Source organism: Sphaeramia orbicularis, chromosome 12, assembly GCF_902148855.1.
Source record: "Sphaeramia orbicularis chromosome 12, fSphaOr1.1, whole genome shotgun sequence".
Taxonomy (NCBI): Eukaryota; Metazoa; Chordata; class Actinopteri; order Kurtiformes; family Apogonidae; genus Sphaeramia; species Sphaeramia orbicularis.
In genome coordinates, this window is record NC_043968.1 from 19,138,548 (window position 1) to 19,152,009 (window position 13,462).

General features: G+C 36.5%; 1 pseudogene; it reads left to right on the top strand.

Moving 5' to 3' along the window:
* LOC115429210 (multiple C2 and transmembrane domain-containing protein 1-like) overlaps positions 1 to 13,462 on the top strand; it is a 56,403-nt pseudogene that overhangs the window by 16,786 nt on the left and 26,155 nt on the right.

Below are 13,462 nucleotides of genomic sequence, written 5' to 3' on the forward strand. Positions count from 1 at the left end.
ATGTCTTGTGACACTAAATCAGGATGCAAAGTACTAAGCTGAGAATAGCATCAGATCATCCTATCAGCCATACTAATGTATATTTATTTTAGGTCTGTGTAATTGTGTTCACACACACATCTGTGCGTGCAGCGGGTTTTAATGTTAGGTCAGTCATGGTTCTATCTGTGTGAAAGCTCCAAATACACAGAGAAGAAAGTCAGAGATTGTGGCTACTTTGACAGCTGTTGTGTAAACGTCTCCTTGTGTAAATGCCGGATGATTTGCTGCTTTTTCTTCCTGATAGCTGAGTCATCTTTGTCACAACACAATAATGTCCAGAGGGAGTGACTCCTGCTGGATAACAGACTCATTTCCTTGCACTTTCATTTCTCAATTAACTTGAAATTAAGCTCTCATGGTTTTTAACCCGTTATAGTATGTTAAAGGAGAATCCACATTTTAATACAAGGTTCATTTATCTATGTTTAGCATCTTTTTTGAACATCTGTTACATCAGGATGGTATTTTACCTCATACCACATGGGCTCAGCATATAAACCATTGTGAAACGCCACCACCACTGACATGACTTTCACCCACAAGCTGTCCATGCATGACTTGGTACAACTCACAGTGATGCATGACAAATGTTTTTCCCCTGGGTTACACCTGGGCTTTTGGTTAGTTTAGTTTTATTACGAGCACATAAAATCATCAGATAACAAAGAACAATACAACATGGACAAACAAAATTTTTGGCACTTGAAAAAGCAGTGGGAAGAAGTATAACTTTATAGAATCCCACCCCCTTTTTACAAACTAATAATTAAATTGATTCCTTTGGTTTGCTAACACACCTTTTTTTTTTTTTTTTTTTTTTACAATTTACAACACAAAGCATCCATGCAAACCATTCACCATACACTGTTTAATCACCTCACACGAAATCTAATTTGCGTAATCAACCTTTTTTAATATAAACCATAATATTTATATGCACTTTAATGATTTACTACAAATACAATTATTAATAAATGTGATAATATCTCCCAGTCATGATAGTCTTTGAAAACTTTGACTTATTTACTCTGTTATGTAAAAAAATGTGTTAAAAATCACATTAAGTAAATGTAAATATGAATACATCTGAGTAAAAGTTGATACAGATCAAAGTAAAAGACTAGTGTTACTTCTACAGTTTGATATTTCTGCTATAATGTGCAGAAATGACAGTCAGTGCAGGCAGTGTGAGGTGGAATCAGCTATATTTGCCTTAGAAAACGTTGGTGCAGCTTTAATGTAAAGCTGACCCAGAGCACCTTGTGCTCTCTGACATATATAAGTCTGTTGATCCCCTTATTCAACATCATCGTGTCTGAACTCAACTTACCCTATTTGGCACATCCTAGAGCTGAAAACAGACATTGTAATATTTCAGCAGCTCTCCTGCAACCTCACAGCCAGACATGCACAGCCTAAAACACATAATAGCCTTATACATTATTTATTGCTGTATTTTCATTTACGGCCAGTGGGATTTCCTCACTTTTGCAAGATGCTCGTGTATCTTTGTCACAGGAAATAAGTCTGGGTTTCATAACGGTTGTAAGTGATTTCAGTTTGTTAGTGAGTCCTCTATACTGAAGTTCCTACTCCTTTTTTTTTTTTTTTTACTATTATTATTATTATATTTATTATTATTCTTATTATTGTTCATACTTATAGAAAATAGTCCCTAATCCAGTGGTCTTTGTTGGTCTCAGCTTCTTTTACTGACTGCTAACACTATTGTAATGACATAATGATAATGTTACATATACTTAATACAACAGGTTGTTTATATTTACAAGTCTAAAGCCCTATTTACATTGGTTTAATATAACCCCAGAAGCAAAACATAAGATAAGAAAAGTCTGTTTTTACCTGAATTTACTGAGGTTATTGCCCATTTCTGATGTCAAGGACAGGTTTACCACTTACAGAGACCTGTTGAAAGACAGAAAACAGTTCCTTACTTTAGCTGTTATTGTGTCATTGATCCTTGGTTCCAGATGTTCCTTTTCTGAAATATGTAAGTTTGCTGTTTCATTGAATATCCTTGTTATATCACAACATGAGGCTCCTGGATTTCCACCTCAAAACTTTAACCTCCTAAGACCCAGCCATGGGTTTTCTGTCCACATTTGTGGACAAGAGTTTCAAAACTTTATATATATATATATATATATATATATATATAAAAAAAGAAAACTGTCCACCACAAAGGACATTCCATAAAAATTTTAAAAACTGCATCTGAAAAAACTGTTGCATCATGATGTTTCCAATATAGGCACTTATTAAATAAAAAACAAAAAGGCTTGTACTTTGCTGACATTTCCTGGGTCTTCGGAGGTTAAAAACTTTGGTTTATCATCACCAGTGCTGCCTCCATTATCCCTGACCAGGAAATAGGAGTAAATGTGTGGAGGAAAAACCAAACATTGTATTTCCACCAAATGGAAATGTTGATTCCCACGGGACTAATATTTTCTTAGTGCTGCCATGTTTGTTGAAATAGGGGAGGTTATTTGCACTGGAATTCTTACTTTACAAATTACAGACATGGATGATTCACACAAGATTAAAAGGTCCACAGGTATAACTGGTCCCATGTGAACAGAGTTAAAACACCTCCACTTGTTTCTTAGACATTTTCTAAAGTACAGCGAGTTACAATATGAATGATTTTGTTGAATTTCTCTGCAAATGTTAGAAAAGTGTGGTAGCTACTTTGAGAGACTTATATTGCATTGTGTAAATTTTGGAGCACAGCACTGTCAAAATACCCACAAGACATGATAAGTCAAACATGCTAACGACTACGAACACATCCCAAAGATTAGATGAAACAGGCTGCATCTCACTCACAATGCAAACATGTGAACAGGTTTTCTGGGATTACCTGTTGTTGCGTTCATTTTTTGTTAATGCATTAAAATTTCTTTCGTCATCACAGTATTGATCCATGTTAACGTTGCATACGCTGCAACTTTCCCGCGTATCATGCATCAAGTGAAAGTCTACCACTCATTGGCTATGGCAGATGTAATCTACAGTATTTAACACAGAGGCATTGCACAAAGTAAATGCTGTCATGAGAAGGCATGCTCTAGTCATCTGTTGTGTCGCACATTTGTCAGCTGAGATCTTTCTTTATCTCGGCCTATCTGTATGTTGTGGGCTTCATGTTTTATCACATTACGCAAGTATTGATTAAAGCGTCTCTGCAAGTGGATGTGTGGGTATTGACAGGATGCAGCATCCCCAATGGAGTAGTGGAATTGCATTAAAAATGAGGTGCTGCAAGATTAAAGGTGATTAACACTGCTGGGTGTGTATGCATTACAATAGCAGAGGTTTAGAATTCATGTCATTTTGTGTACATTTAACGTTTTTAATTGTGTCCATGTAAAGTTGGTAATTACAAGTTTCAACCTGTTGCAGAACATAACAGAACTTCACTAAAATTCATCCATCCCCTCTTGTATCTACACAAGATCCAGCTGGATATATAAATCATGTTTTTTTTTAAATATACATAATATACATAATGCACTGCAGAGTGGATGTGGAGCTCCTGCATTGTCAGAGATGAGGTGATGGTGCTGCAGTGGGAGTGAGGTTGTACAAGAATGGAAAAAAATATCAGCTCACAACACTTTGGTCGAATGAGAGGAAGCTACTCTGGTGTAATTTCCTGTCAGTGGTCGCCCCAGGGACAAGTTGCAAGTTGAATTAGACACATCAGTTGTAAGCGAGTGCAGATGCAGTGGAGGTAGTGAAGGCTACATTTTCAGCTGCGATTATTTATCATGATAATGTTGGTGAGTTTTTTTGGGTTTTTTTGTGAGCTGTGACTTCCGTTGACTGAGCGGCTGCGGCTGTGCTGATCGTGGGTTGTTGCACTTTTGTAATTAACACTGCTCTTTGCATCTGTTACCAGGGAGTGGGTGCATCGTGCGCCTCAGGGGTCGCTCCGGACCGAACCATCCCCAGCTCAGGGATGTACAAGCTGGAGATCGAGCTCAAGAGGGGACACAACCTGGCCATCCGAGACCGAGGAGGTACGGTTGGTTCATATATCTCTATGACAGGGATGTCAAACTCATTTTAGTTCAGGGGCCACATTCAGCCCAATTTGATCTCCAGTGGGCCAGACCAGTGGAATAATAACAGTGAAAACAGTTAAATTATATTACAGTCAGGTTTACATCTACAAAGTTTACTTAAAAATCTAAATAACATGAACAACTTGAATTGTCTTAAGAAAAACAAATGCAATTTTAACAATATTCTGCCTCGGTTTATTAGTTTATCATTTACACATGTGCATTACAATCGCACAAAACATTTCGTAACAGGCAGAATATTGGTAAAATTACATTTACTTTTCTTAAGATATTTCGGTTTGTTGAGGTTATTCACATATTTTGTAAAAGTATAGTTTGGTAATGTAAACATTTTCATGTAATTTTACTTTTTTTACACCAATAAAACAAAGGGAAAATTTGGGGTTGTCATTATTTATAGGTTATTATAATATCTAACTGGTATGACCCACTTGAAGTCTAATTGGACTGTATGTGGAACCTGAATTAAAATGATTTTGACACCATTGATTGTTAAAGTCTTCGGTATAATTTTTGCTTTTCACAAATTCATCCCGCGGGCCGGATTTGGCCCCCGGGCCGCATGTTTGACACCTCTGCTCTATGATCTCATCTGTTTTGCACTTGTTTGTATAGATCTGTGAAAAACACATGTGTTCTTTTCAGGCAGCAGCGATCCTTATGTTAAGTTCAAGCTCGGTGGGAAAGAAGTGTTCAAAAGCAAAACCATCCACAAAAACCTCAACCCAGTGTGGGATGAGAAGACAACTTTAATAATAGATAGTTTGAGTGAACCGTTGTATATAAAGGTAAAGACTTACTGTACTTACACACAAATGCACAAAGGTTTTCCACATAAATTATTAATGAGACTCTCTCAAGTTTTTTTTTTTTCTGTTGCTCTTCTGCAGGTTTTTGATTATGACTTCGGCCTTCAAGATGACTTCATGGGTTCTGCTTACCTGTACCTGGAGTCTCTGGAACAGCAGAGGTAGGAAAGAGCGACGTGCTCAAGACATTACTGTCACTTTTTACAAACTATCTTGGAATCTGATGCATTGAAATAGAACAACACTGTAACAAATCACAGCTCTATGAAGTTTTTGCTCAAACATGTTCGTACATTGTGATTTCAATCCTAAACTCTCTTCTGTTCAGTGTTTAATTATTTCCTTTTGTGGTTAAATAGAACTTTAACCCATAAAGATTCACACTTCCATAGCTGACCAAAACCATCTACTGATCTAAAATGTTTAATACCTGTTGATCCACTAATCCTATCAATACATGTAAATAATTGGTGTAAAATACAGTTTGTCATCTTTTCATGGTTATCAGATATGACCCATTTGGATGTTCAGAGGCCTCGTAGTTACTGTGGAAACTAAATAAACAAAATAAACTGTGGAAACTAACTAAATTCTGCAACACTGATTCACCAGTAAAACCCATGGAGTTTGACAAATGACAGTTTGGAGACACTTGTATATTTTGTTGAAAAAGTCGCTTTTTCCTAATTTTTTCTGTGCTTTTATCTAATAACCTCTGAATTTACTCTGAGCTTCTATGAACATCTTCATGATCAGTAAATTAAATATAGGAAAAAATCTGAACATTCCTGTCACTTTTTTCTGTCTTGAAATCTGATTCAGTGAAATAGAACAAAACTGTAACAAATCCCATCTCTATGAAGTTTTCACATTGAGTTTTTGCTCAAACATGCTCATACATTGTGATTTTGATCCTAAACTCTCTTCTGTTTAGTATTTAATTATTTTCTTTTTGTGGTTAAATAAAACTTTAACTCATAAAGACCCAAACAGCCACCACTGACCAAAAGCATCTACTGATCTAAACTGTTTAATACCTGTTGATCCACTAATCCTATCAATATATGTAAATAATTGGTGTAAAATATAGTTTGTCATCTTTTCATGGTCATCAGATATGACCCATTTGGATGCTCAAAGGCATCTTCTACAACACTGATTCACCAGTAAAACCCATGGAGTTGGATAAATGACAGTAGATGGAGATACTTGTTTTATGTTCAGTTAATGATATATTTTGTTGAAAAAGTCACTTTTTCCTATTTTTTTTCTGTGCTTTTATCTAATAACCTTTGAATGTACTCTGAGCTTCTATGAACATCTTTATGATCAGTAAATTAAATATAGGAAAATACCTTATTTCCACAGAAAAATGCAAAAAAGCAGAGGAAACTGTTATAGTAAAAGCTGATAAATCACTTGGGAGAGACAAAAAAAGTCATTTGGAAGTTTTGTTAAAAATAGTAGTAGGTCTTTAAGGGTTATTTGCCTCCAGATGTGGTTTTGGTTTTGCAGCAGCAATAATCACATGATCACAAAGACAGAAATAGTCAGATGTGTCAGCGCAATATAAAGACAAATACATTATAAATAATCTGTAAGGAGCTCAGTGTGTAGGATGATGTATACTTACAGGATACTTACCTGCAGCAGTAACATGACTGTGGGATAGAGGAGTGCTTACATCTGCTGGTTGGTTGAGTGGGTGTGTAGTGAGAACATGAATGCAGTGTCTGAAACAGCAGCTTTTGTTCTGGTCCCACAGTGTTTATGATAGGGAGGATGGAATAAATTGGTGTCAAAGTTTACACACATAAGTCTATAATCTGTCTCTGTAATGTCTCTTATTGAAAGTTGATTCATATTAGCCACAGGACCCATGTGTCAGACCAAGAAGACTGAGCAGCTACAAACCTGAATGGAACAAATCGACAAATCCTGTGTTTCATCGAGCATTTCTGGTAAAAGCAGGATTTTGTTTCTCTGCTATTCTCTGAATAACGATACTGAAGCCCTCACATTATGGCAGTTTCTGCTCTTTGATTTTTTGAGTGCGTTCAACACTGTCCGACCCTTTGTACTCAAAGGGACGAGGGTGGACCATGTCTCTGTTTCCCTCACTTTGTTTGGGATCACAGAGTCTCTGACAGGAAGCCCACACTGTATCTGTCATAGTGGACTTCACACAGGACTGTTTTGGGTCCCAGCTGGTGCATGTTGTACACACTGGACTTAAAGAGCAACTCTGGGTCTTGTCACCTTCAGAAATATTTTGATGACAGTGCTATATGAGTGTGGATCTGGATCTGGGGAGGACGAAGAAACCACCTCCTACTGAACATGTAGCGCTGTTGCTTCATAACAAGAAGGTCCTGAGTTCGATTCCAACACCAGGGACCTTTCTGTGTGGAGTTTACAGGGTGGGGAAGCAAAATTTACAATATTTTGAGGCAGGGATTGAAAGACAGTGTATGACCAATTAGTTTATTGAAAGTCATGAGAATTTATTTGCCACAAGAAAATTGACATAATAGAAAATGTTTTTATTCTATGTGTCCTCCTTCTTTCTCAATAACTGCCTTCACACGCTTCCTGAAACTTGCGCAAGTGTTCCTCAAATATTCGGGTGACAACTTCTCCCATTCTTCTTTAATAGTATCTTCCAGACTTTCTCGTAATAGTTTTGCTCATAGTCATTCTCTTCTTTCCATTATAAACAGTCTTTATGGACACTCCAACTATTTTTGAAATCTCCTTTGGTGTGACGAGTGCATTCAGCAAATCACACACTCTTTGACGTTTGCTTTCCTGATTACTCATATGGGCAAAAGTTTCTGAAAAGGTATGGATAATAGTGTTAGGTATGATTATGACATCAATATATGTTTGGTTTCAAAACAATTGACGTAGTGCCCACTGAGAAAAAACAATAAAATGTTCATTGTAAATTTTGCTTCCCCACCCTGTACATGTTCTCTCCGTGTCTGTGTGGGTTCTCTCCAGGAACACCAGCTTCCTCCTACCATCCAAGGTCAAGGTTACTTTATTTGTACTTGTGGATAGATTTGTTTTGCAGATGAGGTGATTGCTTTTGGCGTTACAACAAGACATACATTGAACCTGTTAGGCAGGTACTTGATCGAGCTTCCAGACAGGACTAAAAGTGCTCAGTGTTCCACCATTCATCAGTATAGCAGCACGGATAAGTAAAAGAATCAAATAAATAAGATCAAATAAATAAAAACAAGAGGCAATAAAACACAATAAAAACCCAGAGAAGATAAAAACAGTCTGGGATAAAAACCAAGGTAAGAACATAAAATGTAAAAATTTGAAGTCACAATAATAATAAATAGAGCAAAGAAATAGAATAAATACCTAAAGGAAGTAAATAAAGTACAATGTCACTATTTCTTATTTAGCTCAATGATGGCGACAGGAACAAAACTGTTTTTGTAACGCTGTGTCCGGCACCTTGGGACTAAAAACCTCCGTCCAGAGGAAAGGAGCTGAAATTCACCTCGTAAAGGATGGGAGTCATTTTTAAGAATTGATGAAACCATCCTCTGTACCTGTTTAGTGGACAGCAGGGGTCACCAATCCTGGTCCTCGAGGGCCGGTGTCCTGCATGTTTTAGATGTTTCCCTCTTCCAGCACACCTGACGGTTGTTATCAGGCTTCTGCAGAGCTTGATGATAGGCTTATCGTTTGAATCAGGTGTGTTGGAAGAGGGATACATCTAAAACATGCAGGATTCCGGCCCTCGAGGACCAGGATTGGTGACCCCTGGTGTACAGGGAGGCGGGACAAGACTGGGACTCACCAATCAGGCGACTGGACCATCTGACTATTTAATTCAGTGAGTTTCTCTCTGCAACTGAGATCTGACCGAACCATGCCCCCAGGCAAAAATATAAAACAGACTCAATAAAGGACAGACATGCACTAGTAGTTTAGGCCCTAATTGGTTAATCTAAATTGCCAATAGGTGTGAATGTGTGAGGGATTAGTTGTTCATCTCTATCTATGTCCATGTCGTTACTGAAAATAAGAATCAGCTCTCAACTAACTAGAGCTGAACAATATATCGTTTGAGTATCGTCATCGTGATGTACGTGTGTGCAATAGTCACATCGCAGGTCTTGCAATGTAGGAGGTAAATGAACTCAATGTGTTCTCATCTAATTTCAGCCTGGGTACCTGACACACACTGCGCACAGCGATCCACCAATCACAATCATTCTTAATCAGTTTACTGAAGCAGGCCACGCCCCTGCATATAGAGTGAGTCGCTGGTAATAACATTGAAAAATAAGCAACAAATAAAAGAAAATCACTGAAAACGAAGACTTGGTGCCAAAAAGTAAAGCATTGTCAGTTATCTGGAATTATTTCGGCTACAAGAAGGATGATATTGAAACACGTGTTCGGTGTCGACAGTGCATTGCATCTGTTGCCACAATGAGAGGTAACAACAAATTTGTTTGATCAATTACATCGGCATCACACAGCCCTAATATCCTCATGAGTATTTTTTCATATTGCAATATATATGGCAGGGTTAAAAAAAATCGCAATGTCAGTTTTTTCCAATATCGTGCAGCCCTACAACTAACTTACCTGGTTAAATAAAGGTAATATAAAAGATAAATAAATAAACTCCAAGATAAAGGAAATGCTAACCCCCCCCATCAGTCAACACATTAATGAAATGGATAGAGTCAACTTTTTCTATAGTAGCTTCAAATCCTTCAATATATGCACCTGCTAGGGGTCAGTGGTAGTCAGTTTACTATATAGAGTCACTGCAAAGGTAGCATCTAACAAACTGATATAAAACAGCTGGAACAAACTGGTGAAAAAAGGTGGATCAGTGTTTGGAGAAGACTGGATACACTGGGGACTGGGGACAACACCATGTTCATAAAAGAGTCAATTCAACTGAAGAAAAAGTGACTTTTCCAGCAAAATATATCATTAATTTAACATATAAGCAAGCATCTATAACCACTGTGATTTCTCAAACTCCATGGGTTTTAATGTTAAAGAAGACGTTGATGTTTCCACGTTCACTGCAGAGTGAGCGTCCAAATGGGTCAAATGTGATGATGATGAAAAGCTGAGAAACTGTATTTTACTTGAATTATTTACATGCATCGATAGGATTAGTGGTTAGTTAATAGATGCTTTTGGATGCTGGTGACTGTTTAGGCCATGAAGGGAAACAGCATTACTGATCAGGTAATTCTACTAAGAAACTGAGATTCACTTATTAATAATAAACAAATTGCATTCGGTGATGTGTTAATATCCTCCTGAGGCCCAGTGAATTAAATTCTTGGCTTTTTTATATTAAATAAGTGTCTTGATTAGAAACAGCATGATGCAGCAGTTTGTTCAGACATATTTTCTCATGGAATGTCCTTTTGCAGTGGACAGTGTATTTTTTTTTTTATGCAAAGCTATGAAAATCTTGAGGACAAACAGAGGACACAAATACATTGCTAGGTCTCAAGAGTATACATCATGGGACAGTAGATTTATCAATACTATTTCCACCACATGTAGTCTGCTTTTTTATGTTTTTGCTTTCGGCCTGATCACAATCAAGGTGTACAAGAATATTTGCATCAGTTATTAATCAGTATTGCAAAAAGATACCCCCAAAACCATTCCCAAATGTTTCTTGGCCATCTTATTACTAGAGCTTGCAATCCTCCAAATTTGAAGAAAATCAGATAAAAACTGATAAAATGGCGACCCAATGAGCATGAAAACGTGCACAATTTTATTGGTATAAGAGAGCAAAATTATTGTACATAATGTTTTGTAACAGAATAAATAATTACTACTCAACTCCTGTGTCTTTTTTATTACAAAATACACACATCACATTGCTTTTCATTTATTGATCATTTTTGTTGAACAGCTGTTTGATTATCAATTCTTATTTTCAGTATTAAGACAATCAACCATTTTGTTCTGAAAACCCTTCTTTTACAGCCCTTTAATTGTAATAATAGAATGGGAACCTGTTATTTCAGTATTATTATGACTAAATCTGCACAACTAGACAGATTTTGGTATGCTCCCTGGCTGCAGAAAATTTGGTAACAATGTGTCAAGCGGACGTTTACATCGAACCGCATGTTTTCAATGGTGCGTTGTTCACCAAAATTCATGTAGTGTCCGTACACCAATATACTTCCATTAATAATATGGCGATATGCAGATATATTGTTCTAACTTGTTCACAAATGTTTATTTCCTCCTGTACCAGGAAGACTTACTTACAGATCTAACACAGATGCGACCATGTGGTAAGCCAGATTTCCATTCCAGTCTTGTAGAGTCCGTACACCAAGTAGTGTCCGTACACCATATCAAAATACGTGGGTCTAATTTTATTGTTTCTGTCAGTATATGGAATTTTTCAGCACGCACGCTTTGGACACGACATCTATGCAATAAACAATGCATGATTCTCTAAGTGCTGAAACATTTGTATATCTTTGTAGGCATTAAATATGGAGGCTATAAGGCTGGAGTGTCCATACACCCAATAATTTCTGATTTGACAGAGGCAAGCCTGCGAAATTTTTAGTAGACGCCATAATACAAAAATATTTTGGACTTTAAAAGAGAAATATCAGACAAATAAAATGGCCTGTCTGATTTTTTTGATAGAGCATTATTATTTTTATCTGTATGTGCACCCTTTCTGGTACCCTTGATTGTGATCAGGCCATTTGTGTTTTACTTTTTTTAAAAACTATTTTGGGATGTGATCAGCTCAATTGTTGCCTTATTTCAGACATTTCTTGTGTATGGAAATACCATATAAATAAATAAATAAGTAATCAAATGGAATATGTTGTAGCAGCTGACATCGGTCATACTGTCCACCTCTAAAACATCATATTTATTCAGTCGTTCATTTTCAGACTTATCTCATTCTGTCATTTTGCAGGACGATACCTGTGACCCTGGCTCTGAAGGACTCCCAGCACCCAGATGAGGACCTGGGCACCCTGGAGCTCAACGTCACCCTCACCCCAAAAGACAGTCCCATAGAGGAACGACGGGACTCAACGGTACTCTACATTTTATTATTTTGGTCTGTCTCACTTTGAAAAAATGTGAATCCAAAGACTTTTTTTTCAAGTTGTCATGTGATATTGTGTTTCTTTGCACCTTCCTTTATCTTCTCTATATTGTTTCATCTCTCTATCTTCTTTTTTTCATCTTTGGCATGAGTGTTATCTGTCATTTTTGATGCATAAATATATAAAAAATTATGAAGCGATTATGTTAAATGTCTTACTTTGCTGTCAACTCTCTAGTCAAGTATTATCGTATCATATCATAGAGTATAATTAAAGATTAACAATGTAGAAAATGAGCTGAAATACAAAAGAACATCTGACATACTACGCTGCTGTTCAGCTTTTCTTCCGGTCAGTAATGATCCTCTGTGCTGCGTCTGTGTTTCCTGCAGCAAAGTGAGCTTAAGATGTATCGCTGGAAGCCCTATGTGAATAAAGTGAGTCTGGCGGTGATTAGGATCTTAATAATGTCCTGTTTATCCCCGTTCAACTCCTCTTTGCTTAGTGCAGAGCGTTTCCTTATCTGTTGCCCTAGATAGCAGACCTGCATACTGCCATCTAATGGAGGGAAACAGACTTTTTACCATATTATTATTTCAATAGCCTTTAATATTTACTTCCAGTAGGTTTCTTGGATGTTGTAGTTTTTGACATTGTGTTAGTTTTAAGGTTTTGGTTTCGTCTTTCTTAGCAATCCTTATGAATAAAATAAGAGCATTAATTATAGAAACGGCAGCTTTTCCCTCAACACTAACATCCATGTGGCACCGATCCCAAAGCTGGCCTAATTCTTATTCAAATTAGCTTTTAATAAATGCTACTTGAATGACTGTAGGATGGAAGCAAGAGTGGGAGGAATAATTCAGTTTTATCCATAATTATTCTAAAATTCATTCACTATTTAACTAAATGTGCTCTAAGCAGTATATATATTTAATTAACCATGACACAGACGACTGTGAGGAAGAGTCACTGTAACAAAGTCATAAAAATACCTACAAATGAACAACCATCGTCAAATAATTCCCAGATGTAGTAATGTTACTTTAATTGCTCAGCATCAAATATAGACTATGTTAGTGATTAAATGATGAACAAAATGCACAAAACAGAGTGAATGAGGGAATATTTTAGATTCAGCATATCAATGACAGAAGAACAAAACCTCTAAACCTGTTTTTTTTCAAGCAGAATGATGTTTGCAAAAAGTAATATAGTCCAAAAATGATTTATGTATATGTATAATATATGTATTATTTATTGGTTTTTATTACCAAATAGCATTTTGCAAAAAAGTTTTCTCAACAAAGTGCATTTTTCAGTTAAAGGTTTTATTTTTGCCATACAACTTGATAAACAATTTTTATAGTTTTCTTTTTTTTTTTTTTTTTAA